This window comes from Myripristis murdjan, chromosome 14 (genome assembly GCF_902150065.1).
Source record: "Myripristis murdjan chromosome 14, fMyrMur1.1, whole genome shotgun sequence".
Classification (NCBI taxonomy): domain Eukaryota; kingdom Metazoa; phylum Chordata; class Actinopteri; order Holocentriformes; family Holocentridae; genus Myripristis; species Myripristis murdjan.
Window position 1 is genome coordinate 22,970,349 of NC_043993.1, and position 19,476 is coordinate 22,989,824.

At 39.7% G+C, this 19,476-nt stretch overlaps 1 protein-coding gene across 5 annotated transcripts in view; it reads left to right on the forward strand.

Moving 5' to 3' along the window:
- Positions 1-19,476, forward strand: part of npas2 (neuronal PAS domain protein 2) — a 79,340-nt gene that overhangs the window by 31,917 nt on the left and 27,947 nt on the right. For 3 of the 5 annotated variants that reach the window (XM_030068520.1, XM_030068522.1, XM_030068523.1), the window contains exon 1: positions 12,324-12,675. The exons of 1 other annotated variant lie outside the window; for it this stretch is intronic. The gene's annotated coding sequence lies outside the window, so the exon portion shown is untranslated. Of the gene's footprint in view, positions 1-12,323; positions 12,676-19,476 lie in introns of those variants that run through there. One more of the 5 variants, XM_030068521.1, reaches the window with a different exon arrangement.

Sequence of the window (19,476 nt, forward strand, 5' to 3'; positions counted from 1 at the left end):
GATTGGTATACAGTTAATTACAGGTGCAGTTATAATATGGATGGAAATGTGTGTGTGTGTGTGTGTGCAAGTGCAACATCCACATCGCAGGTGGTGCAATTTGTTTTTTTTTAAATAAAATGTAAGATGTACGACAAAACATTCTTGTAAATAAAGTATCATAGTGCTACAGAGATGCCTCAGCCTACAAGTCATATTTTTCAGATGTATAAAAGCATGCTCGTTTGGTACACACCCCAGCAAAAATCACATTATTGGCATCCTAATATTTATTTTCTGAGAAAATTACAATTGTGATACAAAAATGATCATTCCTACTAAAATCGTGAATCACGCCACAATTGCAATATCTGTCAAATTGATCACGGTTTGAATTTTTTAAATATATATTTCAGTCCCAGTGTGTGTGTGTGTGTGTGTGTGTGTGCGTGTGCGTATGCTGTTTAGTGCAAAGTGCAGGTGAGAATGTGTTAAATTGCATTGTGACAGAATTGTCTGGTGGGCAGCGCTCAGTGCACACAGGGGTTCAGTTGTTGCCCAGGGCGGAGGCTCGGTGTGGAGCTGGTGGTTGGTTTAGTGAGGGATACTGCTTCCATGTTGATTTGGTTTTTACCAACCATTACCGCTTTCCATGTGGTACTATCGGAAATAAGAGACCCCTAGATCATTTTTTTTTTCTGTGGTCTGGCCTGCTTCCTTGTCCTGATGTTGGTCTTACAGGCTCCGGGCTGGGTGCAGCTATCCAGTGACGCGTCTGTTTTTACTAGATGATGTACAGTAAAATGCCCTTGACCGGAGCATCATGTAACTTCAGTCCATTCACACTGGTGAATGGACTGAACATGAATATGGAGCTCAACATGAATAATTGTCATGTTGAGCTTAAGCATTGTTTCCTGTGCTAGGTTGAATCTGTTCAGCTGCAGCAGGAAGGACATCCGCTGCTTCGTGTTCACAGCGACAAGTTATGCTCTCATCCCTCTGGGAGAAGACAGAGCCCAGGAACTTGAAGCACTCAGAAATGTTAATCTGTATAATCTTTAAGAATCTATATGTCTTGTTGTGAAATAGACTTATTCTTTCATACTTAGAACTGCTATAGTTGCTTTTGACCCTGTAATATCTGTCCTAGGCATTTCTTGTTCCAGTTGTTTCATTTGTGAAATTGTATACAATCAATTATGTCAGAAAAGCAGCAAATTCTTAAGGTGCAGGAGTAAATCACAAACATGCCCTTAGTCCATCTTTGAGTCAGCTGGACTCAATCATCGACTCTGACAAATGTCCTCATCAGGCTTAAATTTTAATCAGAAGAAATCAAAGCATACCGCCTGAAAGGGTTTACTCTCAGTTTACCAATATTCATCAAACTGAAAAATTACTGTATAAAGGTCTGTATAAAAAAAAAAGAAAATCTCGTAATCTTAAAGAAAAATGGAAACCAGAGGTTTTACGGACATGGGTGCCTTGGACGGTGGAAAGACGATAACCACATGTATCTCCACCACACAATGTTACCATGGGAACACAGAGAGAACAGCAGTACCACAGTCTAATTAATGGCAGTCAGTGCTTCAGAGGAGGACCGTGATGACATCACCAATGGCAGCATTACAGATATTGCTAGAGGCAATATGGCTTAATGCCTCAGTGACAGCCAATAATAAAATATCCTGTTTTTTTCATTCATGTAAAAGCAAGTGGTCTGGACATGCAGTAGGTATAAGATGTACAGCAAGGCATAATCTGAACATTTATTATTATGTAGTGAGGTCTGTTCATGAGCACTGGATGTCATCTCATTATCCAATAGCCTGACCTACATAAAAGAGAGGAACTAATCTCTATGTAGGCGGATGGTGAATAATGCAGTAAAATGTGGGAGATCTTTATGAATCTTATATGCTCCACACTTGTTGGTCGCTGGCGTAGCAACAATTTTTTTCCCAGGATGAGCTTGCATTCTGTACTATAGTCATGTAGCTGCTACAGAATGACTGGATTAAAAAAAAAAAAAAATTCAAAACCTCTTTGAGCTTTATACATATATCCTGAAAACCATTTTTTTCAGTTGTTACTGTTTTAAGTGTCATGGCACCTCTTGAGAGGCTGTATATGAAACTGTATCTCCCCTCACAGAAACAGTCTCACAAAGTTTAATGTTTTTACCGGTAAAGTTTATTTCAATTGCACCAAAAAGACACACCCTAAGGCTTGGTGATATCTATAAAAATGATTCATATATTGTCATATGTGAAGATTATGATATGACACCCTAATTTTTTCATCTATGCACTGAAATAAGTTCATTTTAAAATTTCACAACATCACTTATCACAGTTTTTTTTTTTTTTTTAGCATTTATTTTTCATTGCAACATCAGCAGATTACAAACAATACAACAGGTCACCGAACATATTTTTAACCCAACAATCCCTCGACTGCTGCTGATAACAAAACCTGCACAGACAGAGCATCCTTATTTAGCCAGAAGATCTTTTAAGCTAGATATCAAATTTGTCCACATTATTAAAATTGCGTTTGGTCGTGCGTCACTGACTCTTGCTGATGACCGTTTCAGGGAAGACATATCCAAAAAGCTCTGAAGCCAGTGAATATTTGAAATATCATGATGGGGTTTCCAATGCTGGACTACAATCTTCTTAGCTGCAGTCAGGCTTGCCAGGCACACGTTAAGTTTTTTTTTTTCTGCAAAGAAAAGGTGGGAATCATCATTTAGACAATGTACAGCAAAAAAAACAAAAAAACAAAAATGAACAATAGGAGTCCGGTACCAGTCCCATTTGATTAATTCTTGGTGTTCGATATGCTCTGTGACAAAAGTTCAAATGTATATACTGATGATTTGGGTTTTTTGAACATGATCCCAAATTGCATCCCAGTCTAAATCTTGTCCCAATTCAGATATATCTTTATCCCAAGCTTTCATTCCTGATGAAAGCATATATTTATGGGCAATTAAATTATTATAGATACATCACACATTCCGCTTTGGAGCACTCTGTATGCAACCTAAAATAGGATGGTCTTTTAAATCTGACCCCTAGGGAACCCCGTAGGCTTTACAGGCTGACCTTATTCTGAAGTAGAAGAAAAGAGAGTGTTTATCAATATTATATTGAGAGGCAAGTTCTTGAAAGCTAAGGATAGTGTTTCACCCATTAATATCGTGAAGAGCTGTAATACCTTTATCCGCTCAAGTTTTGTTCGTGAATGGTTTCGCCCCCAGATAGAAAGTGACTATTTTTCCATATCTGTGCTTAAACGGTGCTTAAATCTGTGCTTTAAATTGGAATGTTATATAAACCACATTTTTTGGATGATACCTTTAAGGACAAAAATCTTTAGTTTTATTGGTGCTATTAACTCATTGTTCCTTATTTTTCCAAGATGAAACTTTATACTCCTCCATCCAATAGCTGAGACATCTTAATGCACATGTCCAGTGATATAGTTTAAAATTTAACATTTTATATTAGGCATAGCATCTTAGTAAGGGGTCCAGTTCTTGCCAATATCCTGCTGGAGGTGCAAATGGGATCACTGAGCTGATAAAAATTAATGCGGGGTAAAGATGCTCATTTTGCTGACTGATATACAGGCTGGAATTGATGCTGGCAGGTGTCTCCATCTTTTAATATCTTCTTCTGTTTTTTTTTTTTTTTTTTTTTTTTCAAAATTAAAGAGCAATTTGTTTTAGCTATAGCCGATGGGGAAATAATAACTTTAATACCAAGTAAAGGACCTCATTTGTAACTTTAATCTTTAATCTGTCTGTGTTAATGAGCATCATTGCTGCACTGGTTACTGAGCCTAAACTAATTCATGTATTTTACTGATAGCCTATAATGTCTTCTAGAATCCACTATTCTGTCTTTTGAGGCAAGGTGGTATTGCCTTTGTTGTTTTCTGAGCAAAACAACTTCTTTTGCATCTGAACAAGAGACTGCACAATTTGTCCTCCTATATGTTTATCGTAAGTTGTGGCAATGGTTTAATATTGGCTTGCTATTTCAGCATTACATTAAATGGCCTGGCTATATGGCAATGGTGTCCAAGCACTGCTGCAACTGTCGCGCCATATAGAAGCTGAAGCATGTGGCATGTTATGCCTTGCAATCAATTGAAATTAACATAATTGGTATGTCAAACAAATGATGTGGTGAGAAATAAGATACAACATCTCTTAATAATGCACCCCACAAATAGGCAGGGTAATAAAACTCCTAAAACACCCAAATGAAGAAGGAGTAATGAGAGAGAAAAGCAAGAAGGAAGGTCAGCCTCTCCCTGCAGGCATCTGGGGAGACACTGTAATGACTCACATTGCAAAAACCTTGTGAATAACTTCTTTCCATATTCACCTTGTGTGAGTATGTCGATTGTCTTAATACTGTTGAGCATGAATAGGTTTTTGTATCAGAAAGAGTGAATTACTCGTCTCTCTTAAAGCTCTGTGCTGTGCATTGCTTTAGCCACATCAGTTCCCTATCACCATGCGGCTCTGGCAGGGGAAAACAAGACAGACAGATTGTCAAGCGTGATATCCAACTGGCATCAGGATCGCTTTTAATCATCGGCCATATCTTATTACATCACCATCACATTGCCCTGCCCTAATTCACCCTACCTCCCCAAACAAAATTCTACTGTGGAGTATGTAATGTGCTCATCTCCACCCACACGAAGAGATAAGTAGAAGTCAAAGAATCAAATTCACTGTTGTTGAAGCAGTGACTGCTTTGTCCAGAGAAAGCGCGACGCAACAGTTTTGCCATTGTCGCACATGAGCGTGCAGTGTGCAGTTTACTGCCGTCTCAGGATCTCTTGGTGTTGAAGTCTCACTGCCATGTAGAGGCCCTAATGTGCAAGTGCTGCGTTAAATATAGGCTGCTTCATTGTTTAATTAGTTTAATTAGTTTAGAACTTTAGCCTTCCTCTCTAATCACCCTGTATGTCTGAACCACTTGTTTCTTTACTTCGCATTTGAGTCCTCCCTTAGAGGAAGGAGCCAACATGAGAATAGAGGACCAGGATTTTGTTCACACGGAAATCTGCAAAATATGGAAATACTAATTTATACTATATTATAACGTCAGTTATTTGTTATTCACCAAACACAAAAGAGAAGATGATAAGACATATGGAGAGAGCAAAATGGCAGAAAAACAATTAGTGGCAAAAAACAAGTGGCAAAAAACAAACCATTAGGTCTTGTGTCTGGTGTCACAGTCCTCTAGATAACAGTAATAAACAATTCATTATATAATAATAATAAACTTAAAATACACTTAAACGTATAAAGGACACAAATACACAAATAGAGCATACATAGTAAGCATAAGTATACATAACAAATATGAGGAAAGTTACAAGAAGCCTTTGAAAGGAAAACATTAATCATCATCATCATCAATCAGTAAGAGATGGAATAAAATGTTGCATAACTCATGGATAACCATTAAATGCAGTGCCTATTTTTGGAATTTTTAGAAAAGGCCCATTCATATTTTACATAGAAATTTAAGCTTCACCCCAAAAGGTGGAGATGCTAATCAACTGCATTCAAAATGATCCAAAACGGCGACTTCTGCTCCAGTGCTCGACTGACCTCAGCTCGTTTCCCTCCCGGAGGAAACTGTTGCTGTCCAAGGTGCTGAGGTCTGTCCTGTGGCCATGTGTGGGGCTTGGCAGCCTGGACCTTCTGTATCATTCACAAACACTCAAACTGACATTTGTCATTCTGACATCATTTATGAGATCTGATTCTTAAAGATATAGCCTAATGTGTCTGTCTTTACTTAAGAATGTTTCTGCTTTACTTTTTCTCACCCTCCATTTGCATCTCTTGCAAACCTGCCTACTATCACATGTATTTTTTTAAAGTTCTGACAGCGAAGTGAGCGAAATCATATTATTATAAGAGTGTTTACTTACTGCTCTTAATCAGTCTGTTCATATAATTAATTTAAAGTCAGTTGAACAATGGCAAATGCATACCTTAGCTATTTCATTTGCTGTACTTGAATGAGCTAATTAATTCTCAGGGCCATGGGCCATGCATCATTTTGAAAGCAGTGGATTAGCATCTCCACCTTTTGGGGTGAAGCTTAAATTTCTTTTTAAAATATGAATGGGCTTTTGCTGGAGCCTGTCCCAGCATACACTGGGCAGAAGGCACCCAGGACAGGGCAGCAGGCTGTCACAGGGCTATTGCAGACAGGCAAGAGGGAGATAGGCAGAGAATCTGGTGTGCATGTATTTGGAGCTGAAATCACCCTGAGCATGGGAAGAATATACAAACTCTACACAGAAAGTACCGGGAATCAAACATTGCTTGCTGTGAATATGAGTTGCGGATGTGATAATAAATGTGCCCTGTTTTGTCTGAAAGTCCTTCTAAAGGTTTTATTTAGGTTGAACTTGGCTTACCACTTTGAGCTGGCTTTGCAGCACTATTAATACATCAGTAGTAATTTTCTAATATTGTTTTCAGAATGCTAGTAATCTATTCTGTACTATTTGAAAGGAGAAACTGAGTTAAACAATCTTAATATATATTCTCAATTCTCAGGAGGAGCCCGATTTTAGGTCCAGTTTTGTCATCCTGGCTGGATTTCAAGATCACCATCATCATCTGCTGACTCAGCAGATATGGGGCTGTCTGTACAACAGCTGGCAGAGCTAATCTTGCAGTGTGAGAGGGATTAGGTTACAGACCAGCTCATCGTTGTGTCAAACTTAGCCTATTGCATTTCCAATTCTTGATTCTGGACAAATAGGCTACTGTATGCATGAACTTCTTTAGAGTAAAATGGACAATTACACAAATTTGTGACACAAACTGGCAACCAACGGGAAATAAGTTTGTGAAAAAACACCTTGCCCACTTTAACATTGCCAGCTCTGATTCAGAGTACACAACGTTGAATAGCAGCGAATACTATAAGTGCTTTTCCAATTCAGTGCACTCACTTTTTTCTTCAATAATGACTGTCTACAATATAGGCATTGTGCTACATTGTCAGTTATCAACAGGCTCATACAACAGGCAGCAAAATTCATCGGTCCGACAACATGACTGAATCAAACTGTACAACTTGATGTCGTAAGGTCCTGCTTATTCCAAATCAGGTCTTGGACATCCCAACATGCACTTTGCGGAAGGCAGGGATTATTTCACTTCCCCTTCCTGTTATATCTTTTTGTTGACAAGATAGTCATCTGGGCTATACCCGGTAGCAGTATTTACAAGACTCAGTGACAACCACAAATTGACTATTTTGACAATGCATCCATGTGTTTACAGTGAGCAGAGATCAATTTGATTTTGCACTCTGAAATATATGTATATAGTTGCAAAAACTGCATATGCGTGAATGTTTAATTTGGGAACTGACTGTAGTTGTCAGACTTTCATAGAAAAAACTGAAAAACTGAAAGGTGCATGTAGTATGTTGATGATAATGGATGTCCTGCCACTAGCTGTCACATACTTGATACATTTATGTTGCTTTTATGGATAATTTAGAGTTTTAGCAGCATTTGTGACTGTTTGAGTTCAAGACATGTCTGGCTCTATCAATATATGGCAACAGATTGTACTGCAAATTATTTCCATTTGCAGATATCCAAGGTTTGATGTCAAGATTGGCCTGGTAACACTTAGAATAAAGGAGAGGCCAGTGACCACAGCCTCTGATGTAATGAACTGCTTTGTAATTAACGTCACCCTTTAAAGGCAGAAGCTAATGTCTGTGAGATGGCAGTTCAAGGAGGCATGAGAGGAGGAGAGCAGCATATAGGCAAAACTATGTGCCAACCTGAGATGGAAACCTGCCACTATTTGTAGGGCAGAAAATCATAGGGAGTTGGGAGAGAGAGAAACAAGGATTTGCCTTCTTCTTGCCTCTTCATTGCAAACACCTGTGGGTTGACTGAACAGCTGTTTGATTGCAGCAACACTGATCTCCCCTCTTTGCTTGTTTCAAAGAGTGGATCAGCAATCATTTTAACAATACCTGTAGTGGGAACAAGGGAGCAGGACCAAGCGCACTACCTTGAGCAAAGAGCCTAAATGGAAGGAGGAGATGGAGGAGTGTTATCAAGGCTGCCATAGTGAGTTCAAAACGTGGACAAAAGAAGTGCTGTAAAATGTGTCTCAAACTTCTGTGCATGTTGTGAAGGAAACCCGGGGTGATCATTAGTGGGAAGGCAATCTAGCAGTGGAGATTTGCTGCTTAGGGCTGAGGGGAAGATTTTGTCACCTCTGACAGTTTGCAGGGTACCATCAGAGGAATTCAACGCTGACACTTCAGTGAAGAAGGTGCCAAAGTGGCGGGTCTAGATGGTTGCATGGGGTAGCAGTTGCCACCCTAAAAGAAAAGGCTTTCCCTCCCTCCCCTGCTCCAGTTTTGGGCAATCCCAAAAAAAAATGTGGTTGGGAATTTTATGCTACGAAACTCTGATGTCTTAGTTTGTACCAGCATGGTGTATGGAAACCTATGGACAAATTCAAGAGGGATAGCACCATGTGGTACTGCACAGGCTGCACAAGCTTTGGTTGGGCTCTCTCTCTCTGTAGGCTTTACATGAAATGATACAGATATGAACTTATACATCGCATATACAATGTATCAGTTCAGAAAACCCAGCCAAAGCCATTGACTACTGTTAGACAGAAAAGAGTGCAGTACAGTCCTTTGGACATTAGGGGCAGTCCTGAGCACTTGCTAAGCCGAGTAAAATATATGGCAGTTAATGGACCTTACATACTGATTTTCAGAATTTGAAACTTTTATTTTCATGTACCAGTTAGCCTACTGCTGCTTGTGGAAGTTGCTGATCAACTCCATCCTAATAGAAATAGCTATAGATGGCATGTAATTAAATTTTTATATACAAAATATACTGTTGTTGTTTGAATTATTCATTTCAAACGGCATCAGACTGGTACCACATCACAGGCAAGATCAGAGATCTTTAGAACAGCCTCAGCCTGCGTCACCTCAGGGATGATTGTATCTTAGTACAATAGATGGAAAAGGGGATCATCACTGGATACACCATTTCAGTGTTCCTTTTTATATGAAGCACAGACATGCTGGGCAATTCAGCATGAGTGAAGTGCTGAGGCCGTGCCTTCTAACGTCTGACAGTCCTCCAGCAGAGCCCTCATCAATGCACTGACGCTGAGAACTTCATCAGTGTCTGGAGTGTGGATTGATCATCTAAGGACCATGCGAAGCTCAATATCTGTGCACCAATGTGTTTTAAGTCAGTGAAAGCCACACACTTGGTGTTGAATAGATGACCATGTGCCTGATGTGTTTCTTTCCTTAAGAGGTATTGTCGCCAATCATGGAACGATTGGCAACAATATGCAGGGGGCAAGCGAAAAATGCAGGGTCTGGTGAGCAGGCAGGTAAGGAGAGAAAACACAAGATAAAAAACACCAACTAAATCAGTTGCTGCTGCTTTGAAAATTGTGGAAAATGCTGTGGCCTCAGACGAACAATTCAAAATCAACTAAGAACTGAGATGGGATATTATCTGTTAATTATTTTCAACAAAGAGAACCTCATTTCAAGAAGTGAGAAAGAGAAAGAAGGCATTGCCACACTGCAAATGAAGTTCAAGAGATGTTTGACAGCAGTGACAGACAGCTGAGCCTAGACAGTCTTAGGGAGTAAAGAATAAGCTTGGAGGATTTACAGGGATCATTTTCTTTACCAAATCACCTGCCATCAGTGTTATGAGAAGAGCTACTCAACTGTGAGAGACTTATGTCTCTCAAAGATGTGTACAAAAACAGAAAATGTGAATAAGGTGTATGTGTGCGTATTGTGGTGAAAAATGAGTTGAGAATGAGCTTCCTGGTGGGAGGCGGGGGTGTGCCTGAAAAAACAAATATTTAAAAGATCCTGAAAGAATCTTGTGGATTTTTCTAGAGTTGTTGTTTTAATTGGAATGCTGACAAAAATGATTAAAGATACTCCTTACAGGGAACCAAAAAAGTGGAATAGTTTGCCATAAATGCAATGCAGAGATTTGGGTAGTGGTTGTGCTTGAATTTATGTTACATCTAACAGCTCTGCACTTCTCATTGTTGGCTTTTATCATTATTAATAGTACTGCCTTAAAAATTAGACTTGCATATTCTTAGTGGAAAGGTTTAGAGAGCCAACTGGATCTCAACTTAAGCCAACTCAAGCTCACTCCATAATGAGACATGAGCTCCATTTGTCTTATTAGGTAATGCCTCTTCAGGTTTTTTGATGTCGTAGACTGAAAGCAACAATTAAAAACAATACATGCGGGACAACCATCAGCAGAAGTCATCAAAACGTATTCTGAATTGTTTATATTCCCAAACTCACATGTCAATTGGCCTTTGTCACAAGACTGTCTTCCAGTCAGGAAACTCCACTACCCAGCCTAATCAACCAGCATTAGAAAGAAAGGCACACAAATGTGCTTCACTAATTGAAGTGTATGCCTGTGAATCAAACCCGACATCAGCTGGAACTGTCTGAAAGCATCAAAGTAGAAGCTACAAATTCGCCCTGTAACACGCAGTGCCAGAAAAAGGCATTGGGAGGTGCTTCTTCCAAATATCACATTAACCGAACAGCCAGAAACCCAAATGGATGTTGGCTCAGTTAAGTGGAAAGAGACGCACAATGTTCAAAAATGTGCGAGAATGTCATCAGCCTGAGGACCTAATGGAGTCCCTCACTGCTTATATGAAAGTGTGCCAGAAGTTGTCAAATTTTTATTTAAGCTTATGAAATCAGCACATAGAGGCAAATAATTTACTAGAGCAAGGCCTAGAGCAGGAATTATAATTCTATAAGCGAATGGGACTCAACTCACTTTACACTGTGTGGCCTCTGAGAGTGGGAAAGATTTCCTTTGGTGTGATTACAAACTTAGAAAATATAGCATTGCTTAAAGCTGATCAGAGTATGAAAGGAGTACAAAAGAAAGGATTAGGGATAATACTGTATACTCATCATATTCAACTGCCATACTGTATGTTTTAAAGGTGCATTCATGACAAATTATCAGTCTCTTGAATGTTTTATATTTTATTACCTCACTGATCTTGGATTCCTATTACCTAAGCACTAAACAATAGTTCATTTTAGTGGATTATTGGTGCATAAATTGTTGGACTGTGATTGCAGAGAGAAAAAGGAATCTGAGAATAAGGTTCAAGATGAATTTTGTGCCATCGTTTATGAATATTATGCAAGAAAGCCTCAGCAGGGCTTTAAAATAACCTGGAATGTTTACTTGTGTCATGGTTGTCACTCAAAGTAAAAGCCCTGTCAGTCAACCCTGCTTTTTCCAAAGTGTTTTGACTTGCTGCATTGGGAACGAGACTAACTTTTGTACACAACTGATTTAACTATTGAGTGATTATTGTGCAAGTACTGATATGGTTGTTGGGAGTCGTTAGTCTCACTTCATTCTCATTATCAGGGAATAATGGCCTTAAATAAATATTCACTTGAACGCTCTGTGTTTACTTCCAGCTGATTTAAATGTTCTTGAAGTTCAAAATACTTGGACCCGCTGCCTGTCTCCATAGCCAGCCCTGTGAACCTTTAACAGAAACAAAACATTTGGAGCCTGTCCACTGTGAGCCCTTGAAATTAGTTATGCAGACTGTTGACCCACATTTGGGACCACAGAGCAGGAAAAAGGGGAGCCAGGAAGTAGTAAAAAAACGTAGGAAGCATGAGAGGAAGTACTTGAGGGGAACAACAAAAACAAAACAAAAAAACGTTTGTTTTTGCTCACAGTCACATTCAAGCCTCATCTGTGCTTGGTGTGACTTGTGTAATTACACCTGTAAGGACCCGCCCAGCGCTAATTACATTTTTCCACCCTGTCAATCAATCGACCCCGCACCTCTGCGTGTTTAAACGCACCAGGCTCCTCTTCTTCCTGGGTGGAGCTAGGTAAATGTAGACCTAATAGATTAAGGGCTACTTGTCATGCTTCCATGGCCAAGTGGTATTAGACTACACTTTAGACTGTACCATTCACAGTTTCACAGCCCAGGAGTTTCCAAGTGAAGCGGACGCGCCGCGATCCTCCCGCAAACGCACATCACAAACTATTAACGCGCTTAAAATGGCATTTAGTGAGGTGTTATTATGCATTAAGCACGTGTTAAAGATTACAACCCCCCTCCCTCCGTCTCTCCACACACCCCCGTCACTACAGGTTTCTTTCAGTTGTGTTGCACAGCCGACTGCTTATGCTGTCGTTAGCTGAGTATTGAGCTACCAGCTGACCTACTTTCTCTGCTCCCAGCGACTCAGTGCTGTTTACAAGCCACTGCCAGCGGAGGATGTTGAGTGGAGTGCCTGGAAAACAGACGGTCAGAGCCCACAACCAGGAAGGACTGCGAATGGAAATTTGCTCGTATGTCGATAAATAAGGATTCGCCAGAAACCGCAGACAGCCGCGCGATTAATAACCGCAAATTTTACGCGTTGTTATGCAATTTAATGTTTAGTGCTAGCGGCGAGTCAGACGCTGGTAGTTGCGCCCAGCGGCTATGCTGTAGTTAAAAAAAAATGAGTGCGTTGACCAAAGTGAAGTATGGATGTTTACTTCTGTTGAAGACCCGTTTTCAAGGTACGTCGTGAGGGTGGTGTTGGTGGTGGTTATGTGGAGGTGGGGGTTAAATTTTTTTTAGATTTGGTGTTATTCTTTGCAGGCGAGCGCAAAAATGTTGGTGTCACGCTGGTGCCACCCGTTTTGAATGTTTGTAACATCAAAGTTCATAAGCGGCCTCCTTCCAAATTACAGTGGAGGTGGCCGGCCGCATGATTAGCCCATTTCAAGACCTAGTTAATCATTTTCTACGAGAGCCAGACTGTGTAGGCAGCGGGTTGTTGAATATAGGAGTTTATATATCACATAAGTCTATGTAGACCCAGCGCCCTTGAATGCTGCCTACATGTTTTCAGCCCACTAGTGCCCTGGTTACAAGGTTGATATAACCTATTTTTTTTTTTTCGTTGTACCGCTGCTGATGACATTCACTACAAACTCCGATGAGATTTTTTTTCGGCATTGGCCGTCCTAACTTAGGCCCTCCGACAGCGATATTAAATGTCACAAGCAAAGAAATCTTTAAATAAATTTCTCAGAAGGCTTAGGTCACGGCTGTTACCCAACCTGTGCCTAAGTCTACTGGAGTTCACAGCTCCTTACACAATGCAGCCAACCCACCATTTTCTGGTCAAAACGGCCTTTTGGACAGATCAGGATCTGTGGAAATTTGTGGAAAAGTCAAATGAAGAGTTTGATTGTTATGGAACGTTAGTTTGACCCAGGGATGAGGAGTGACAGTCCTTTATGTGCCATGGAGGGAAGTGAAAGGTCATCGAGTGCATGAAGTGGCCCTCCCTATTGTTTTCATTCATTTCATTCTCCAGGTGTAACCAGTGGAAGTGTTGCTCGTGTTTCCCTATCACTTTATGGCCCCACTCTGGATCCCAATATAAACAGAGGCATAAACTACAACACCTGCTTTCAGAACATGAAACTGAAGTTATTTCCCTTGTTTTCCAATCCATAGCTGTTGAAGTTTGCACGTGCTATGATTGCAGCTAAAATGTGGTTTTGGCATAAGTTATGCAAAGAAAGTAAGATTTGTTTGTTTTAGTTGTGTGTGCATATGCATTGGAGCAAACTGGAGATTTTTTTTTTTTTTTTTTTTTTTTTTTGCTATGAACTGATCTGAACAGGTTGTAAAGCTTATCTGCAAAGCCAAACCCTTAAAACACTGTTGTTCTATATTATAGGAGTTGCATTGTGTATCTGCGTAATGACAGATTTTGCTCATATACCTTCTCAGTTTTAAACACTCCAAGATGTGTCTTTTAATGGACTAATATGACTAACATGACACTGCTATAACAAAAACACATCAACAGGCCTGAATATAAATGTGCCATGCAGTTGCTCAAGTAAAGAGTTACGACCCGCAGGTAAATAAAATGTAATGAAGCACACATAAACTATAGATAAGGTTATTTTTCTAATAGTTAATTATTAGCCATAATGTCGAAATTATGGGATGTGATCCTTGTGGGAATTAATACAGCCCTGAATCCATGTGTGTATATGCTTGTTGTTTAAGGATACTGTAGTTCAGTGCATTTTTCTCATAGATATGATTTCAGACTAGATTAATGAATGGTGGCCAGGTACCTCCTCAACTGCAGGCGCCACCAGGCCTTTATTGGTGTCAGGCTTTTGTTTTAGAGAGGCCTTTATTTCTAAATCCCTCTGTTTGATAAGTATGTTTGCTCATATTTTAGAAAGAGGCCTCCGATTGTCTGATCTGTTTCCACTTGCCCTGCTAAAGCTTTGCTACTGCATTATGCAGTCAATACAAACTCAACACGTCCTGTATCATTTCAGACTAAAAGCCCTCTAATGTTTCAATAGAAAGAATCCTTTCATCGCTAAACAAAGTTTTTATGGTGAAATATTTGCAGAACCGTGTTGTGGAAAATTGAATGACTTGAATTGAGACAGCCGCAGTGACTGAACAAGACCGTGTTGAAAATGGCATGGTTATATTGTTGAATTTATTAAACTGAAGCGGTTGGAAATGTACTTTATTGTAGCATGTTGGGGGAAGGTGAGCAGAGCTTCTCAGCATACCATGGGCTGATGGAGTGGTGCTTAGGCTGGGAGAAGGTATTGACATGGACATGCATACACAGTATGCAAGCTAGGAGGACCCACCCCCACTCTGCCTCTGATTGGCTAACCATAACCCAGCCTAGTCCTAACCTTAACCAACCTAACCAATGAGAGCAGCGATTACTAGCCAATCAGAGACAGGTAGGGTGGGTATGCACGTCCAGTATGTCTGTGTAGTCTCTCCTTTGCAGTTTGTTTTCCCATTGTGTCCAGTAGAATCCAATGTGTATTGCTCAGTATTTGTGTTGTGTTATTAATTCTGGTTAGTTTAAAATTTTCTGTGCAATGTGAGAGTTACTGTCTTGGTGAATGGTGTGCTAGCCTCATGCTGAGCCAGTTTGTTGTTGTTGCTTCCTGGTTCACGCTGTTACAAAGCAAAAGGCTTGGTGCAAAAAGGAAAAAAAAAAAAAGCAGTGTCATCACTCGAGAAAAACTCAACTCGCCACTATTACGTTTAAGTGGCCTACGTCAAGCCTCGGGGGTGAAACCACGGCTGTTTCTACACCCGACCTGTATTTGGGGGCCCGGTGTTTATTTGTTCATGTCGACTGGCGTGAAAGTCGGCTGTTATTTGAGGAAATACGGTAGAGATGCTTCAAACACAAGAAGTTGCCCAGGCCCAGTGAGAGTGTTTGTCCACCGGATGATGTAGGTTGAGGTGTACAGACAAGGTATTTATATGTTTGTTTGTAATCAGACGGTACTGTAGCAGCCAGTACTACTGACTTTAGGCTTAAGTAGCTTAACCTCATCTATCAGCACAAGAGCAGTGGAAAAAAGATTGTGGCCGTCTAGGTAAAGTGCCATAGTCTTGTGGAGAATGCTGTTCTAGAAAGCCTGCAGTCAGTTTGCAGCTCTTTTTCTCCCTATCTAAACCTAAAATGCTAAATTGGCTATTACCTAATTCATCCTCTATATTTGTAAGAAGCTGAAACATCAGCAAGAGCACAGTAAACCCTTTGCAACAATCCTCTCTTGATGATATTACATATATTTTTTTTTAATGCAGCATGGAAGGGAATTGATTTTTCAGCTCCGGTCTGGTTTGTAACTGCAGCTTTTTTTTTTTATGATGCGGTTAGTCATACGGCCTCACTCTTATTTGAAACATCTACACTGTAATATCATGGAATTTGAAACAACAGTAACCAACTTCTGACTTGGGATAATGGAGACCAGTTTATGTTTCGGTTTGACATTGTCATCACACATTAACACAGCCAATTTGATAGATGTAGACAGCATATTTGTGTCAGAGGCTAAGATTTAAACCACGAGTCATTCTGGCTTATTCACTGATGGCAACATGTATGAAAAGCCTAACTTTAGCGCTTTTGTCATACCACATGTTGCGTAAACATTGTATCTGTTGTAACACTATTTATTATGTGCACATGGTAGGGGATTATTGAGAAATTCGGTTTAAATGCTCTCAGTTAATACCATATGTCTCTTACTTTTTTTTTTTTTTTTTTAGTTTTTACTAAACTGCATTGCTGTATGAACCTTAAACCACCATTCATACCAAAGTTCTAGACAATATTAGGTGAAAAGCATAGCGAGGCTCTGCGCTTATCTACAGCAGTGTTTTGAATGGAATGAGAGATTGCAAGGTGGATAATAAGGGCTTAAGCTATGTTAGTTTTTGATGATTATGTGATTGCTTTGGCAGAAAAAATGGTCTCAGGTTTGAATGGGGCACTCAGTCAAAATGTGCTGTGAGTTAAATGTTGTTCCTGTCAGCGACTATACATGCATGACGTTGTGGGAAAAGATGGAAACATGAAGATTGTTTCTTCCCGTTTTTTTTTTTTTTTTCTATTGGAAATGGGAGGACAGCATCGGTTTGATTTCTACGTTTGATTCATCACCTAAGTCTGTTGGCACCAGTGGAAAAACACCGACATGTTTAACATAGACATATGTGGGCTGATATTTTCCATCGGTGCCACCCTTGTCTTCCAGAAGCTATTGTTGCGCATTGTGTTACTAATGCCATCAAAAACCACTTGTGTGCCTGAGAGGTGTAATCCATCATCACCACAAAAAGGAAATTAATATGAAACATATCTTGTTTGCAAATGCTTGTTGCTGTTGTCTGATCATTTTCTCTCAGGCACCAGAAATAAAAACACACCTTTGAAAATAATGTCTCCTGTTTCCTTTTTTCAATGATGGATTATGCCTTAATAAAAAATAAAATCAGTGTAGTGTCTGGAGGTGGCACAGACAGAAGACACACACTTTTGCTTGCAAAGATTAGAGTTCCTAAGCTGGTGCAAAATGACGCCTGTAATGAAAGTTAGACTGATTATAAATTGTGAATTAATTGCAGGAATGCTATACGGAATTAACAAAATGTTTTTTTTTTTTTTAATGCAATAAGACAGCTCAGTTACAGTGTTTCCTCTAAAAATTGAGATGACATTACTGACTTGGGAGGGTGTGCTTTGCGTTCTCTGATGTGGTGGGTTTGATTTTATTTATTTAGACAACACAGGCTGTTTATGAGCTCAGCATACTCAACAAAACATCCCTACAAAAACATATTTAATAACAGGCCTATCATTGTTCATTAGCAGGCTTTTATTCCAGTTGGGCTACAGAATTTTTGAAAATGTCACTGGCTTAGTGTTAAGTAACCAAAATTGCAATTCACTGACCCAAGTATCAGTGATATCTGAGCCGAATTAAAATGGCACGACTCCAAACAATTATTAATCAGTTTGATTTCTTACCAGGGTACATTTTGTACAGCCGTTCTTTATATTTTTGGTCCTCCAGTCATGCTGGATTTCAGCCTGTTGTGCTCACATTGGGTTTGCCAATGCAGGCTGTCCTAGACTCAGTTCGTCTGGGGTAGGCAGTGCCGACTTCATAAATAATGACAAGATTTTTGCCTAGCTAGCACTTGGCCCGCTCCCTGTGTTCGACGTTGGTGTGTTTCACTAGCTCTCTCCTGGGTGGATTTATTATCACAAAAAGATGTATGTCGTGGAGAAAATAATCCATGTGTAGTTGTGATGAAAAGGTACATATTGTTCTGTTGAAAACCTGTGATTGTATGCTACACTGAAGTAAACTTTTGTTGCCCAAATGTGTTTTCAAGTGTTTTGAGTGCAGTGGATAATTAGTGGATGGCCACTTGTGTCAGGTGGGCGGCCCGCCCACTAATGGCTATGGTAGGGGAAAGCATAAGTGGGTAATATGAGGGGTGGAGTTGGGTTGAATTGTCGAAGCAGCAGTGTGTACCTCCCCCATTAAAGCTGAAACGAAACCTGCAGTCCTACATGAGAAACACTTGGATTCTTAAGTAGAGTTTCCATTTCTTTTTGGAGGGCTGTGCATCATCAGACAAGCATCTGTTGTCAGAAAACAAAAGGGATGCTTCTCCTTCCCTTTTCAGCCGAAGTGGATGTAACTAATTACATTTCCTCATGATATTGTAATTCAGTAGCTTTTTTTAGTACTTGTAGTTTTTGGAGTATTTTCTTACTTGTTACATCTCTTGAAGTTCTATTTTTTTACTTGAGTACTGTATTACTACATTTTAAATCACATCCATTACAGAGCATAAATGATCAGTGACAGGTTGTGGAACTTTTCACAAGTTCAAGTGAGAAGAGCAGTCTGGTTCTACTTTGTTGGTCCGTTTTTGGTCCAAATTTCCAATAAAGGGTGATTGTCGATGGGGGCGAGGACCATGTAGACTCAGTTGACAAAAATGTGGAATAAGTGTGGAAATGAGTGGAATAATATCAGTGAGTTGGCTTGACGATGTGTACTCAACCTTATATAAAGATCACACCTGGCACAGTTACTGCTTTGAAGAAGTAACTCAATAACTTTTACTGCAAGCATATTTTAAATGAGCTGCCTCTTACTTGAGTAGATTTTTACAGCAGTACTTCTGCTTAAGTAAAACATCAGCAAAACAACTACTTCTACTTGAGTAGCACTTTGTAGTACTCTTTCCACCACTGCCTTTCAGCGTGTTTACATGCAGGTTTTGGTCATGAACTTGAACTTGTTGACATTTCCGTTACGGGTTCAGGTAGCCAGTTTAAGGCCTCAGGCCCCTAGGGCAAAAGTGTAACGAGACCCTGGTGTTTTTTTTTTACTTGTAAACCTCTTAAGGTGTGGTTGAACATCAATACACTGAGCGAATGTGGGCTAACAAGTGAGGCCTAATGTAAGGCCATGTATGAGTTAATTTAGTCGAAGTCAACTGAATGTGAAGTTACATATCTGGCTGTAATATCTAAAATACAACCAGGTCTTAGGGTTAAAGACACACAAAAGCTGGATTTTCTTTCAGTGCACTTTTTCAGTCCTTTTTCAGTCCTATTTACTTATGGAAATCAGTATAGAAACTTTATGATGTAAATGTATAGGTCCGTTGCTGTGGTTCCTGTTTTTAGCAATAAAAAGAGTAGAATACCTACACTATGTCAGTTCCATTATTTAATCAATCCTAATTGATGTTTCATCTCAGATTCTTAAGATTCAACTATTTTTAACAATATCATTGATTGAAATATTTCTCATGTAGGCTAATTTAGACACCTTATTGTGAAAGTATGCAGCATTACTGTGTTGTTGTACCCGCGGCCTCGTATGGTGGCTGCTGCAGCCTAGGAAGTGCGGCCTGTTCTGAAAGCCTCTCAGGTTGGCTATGGAGAAGGCAATAAATCAGCAATATTAATGACTACACCT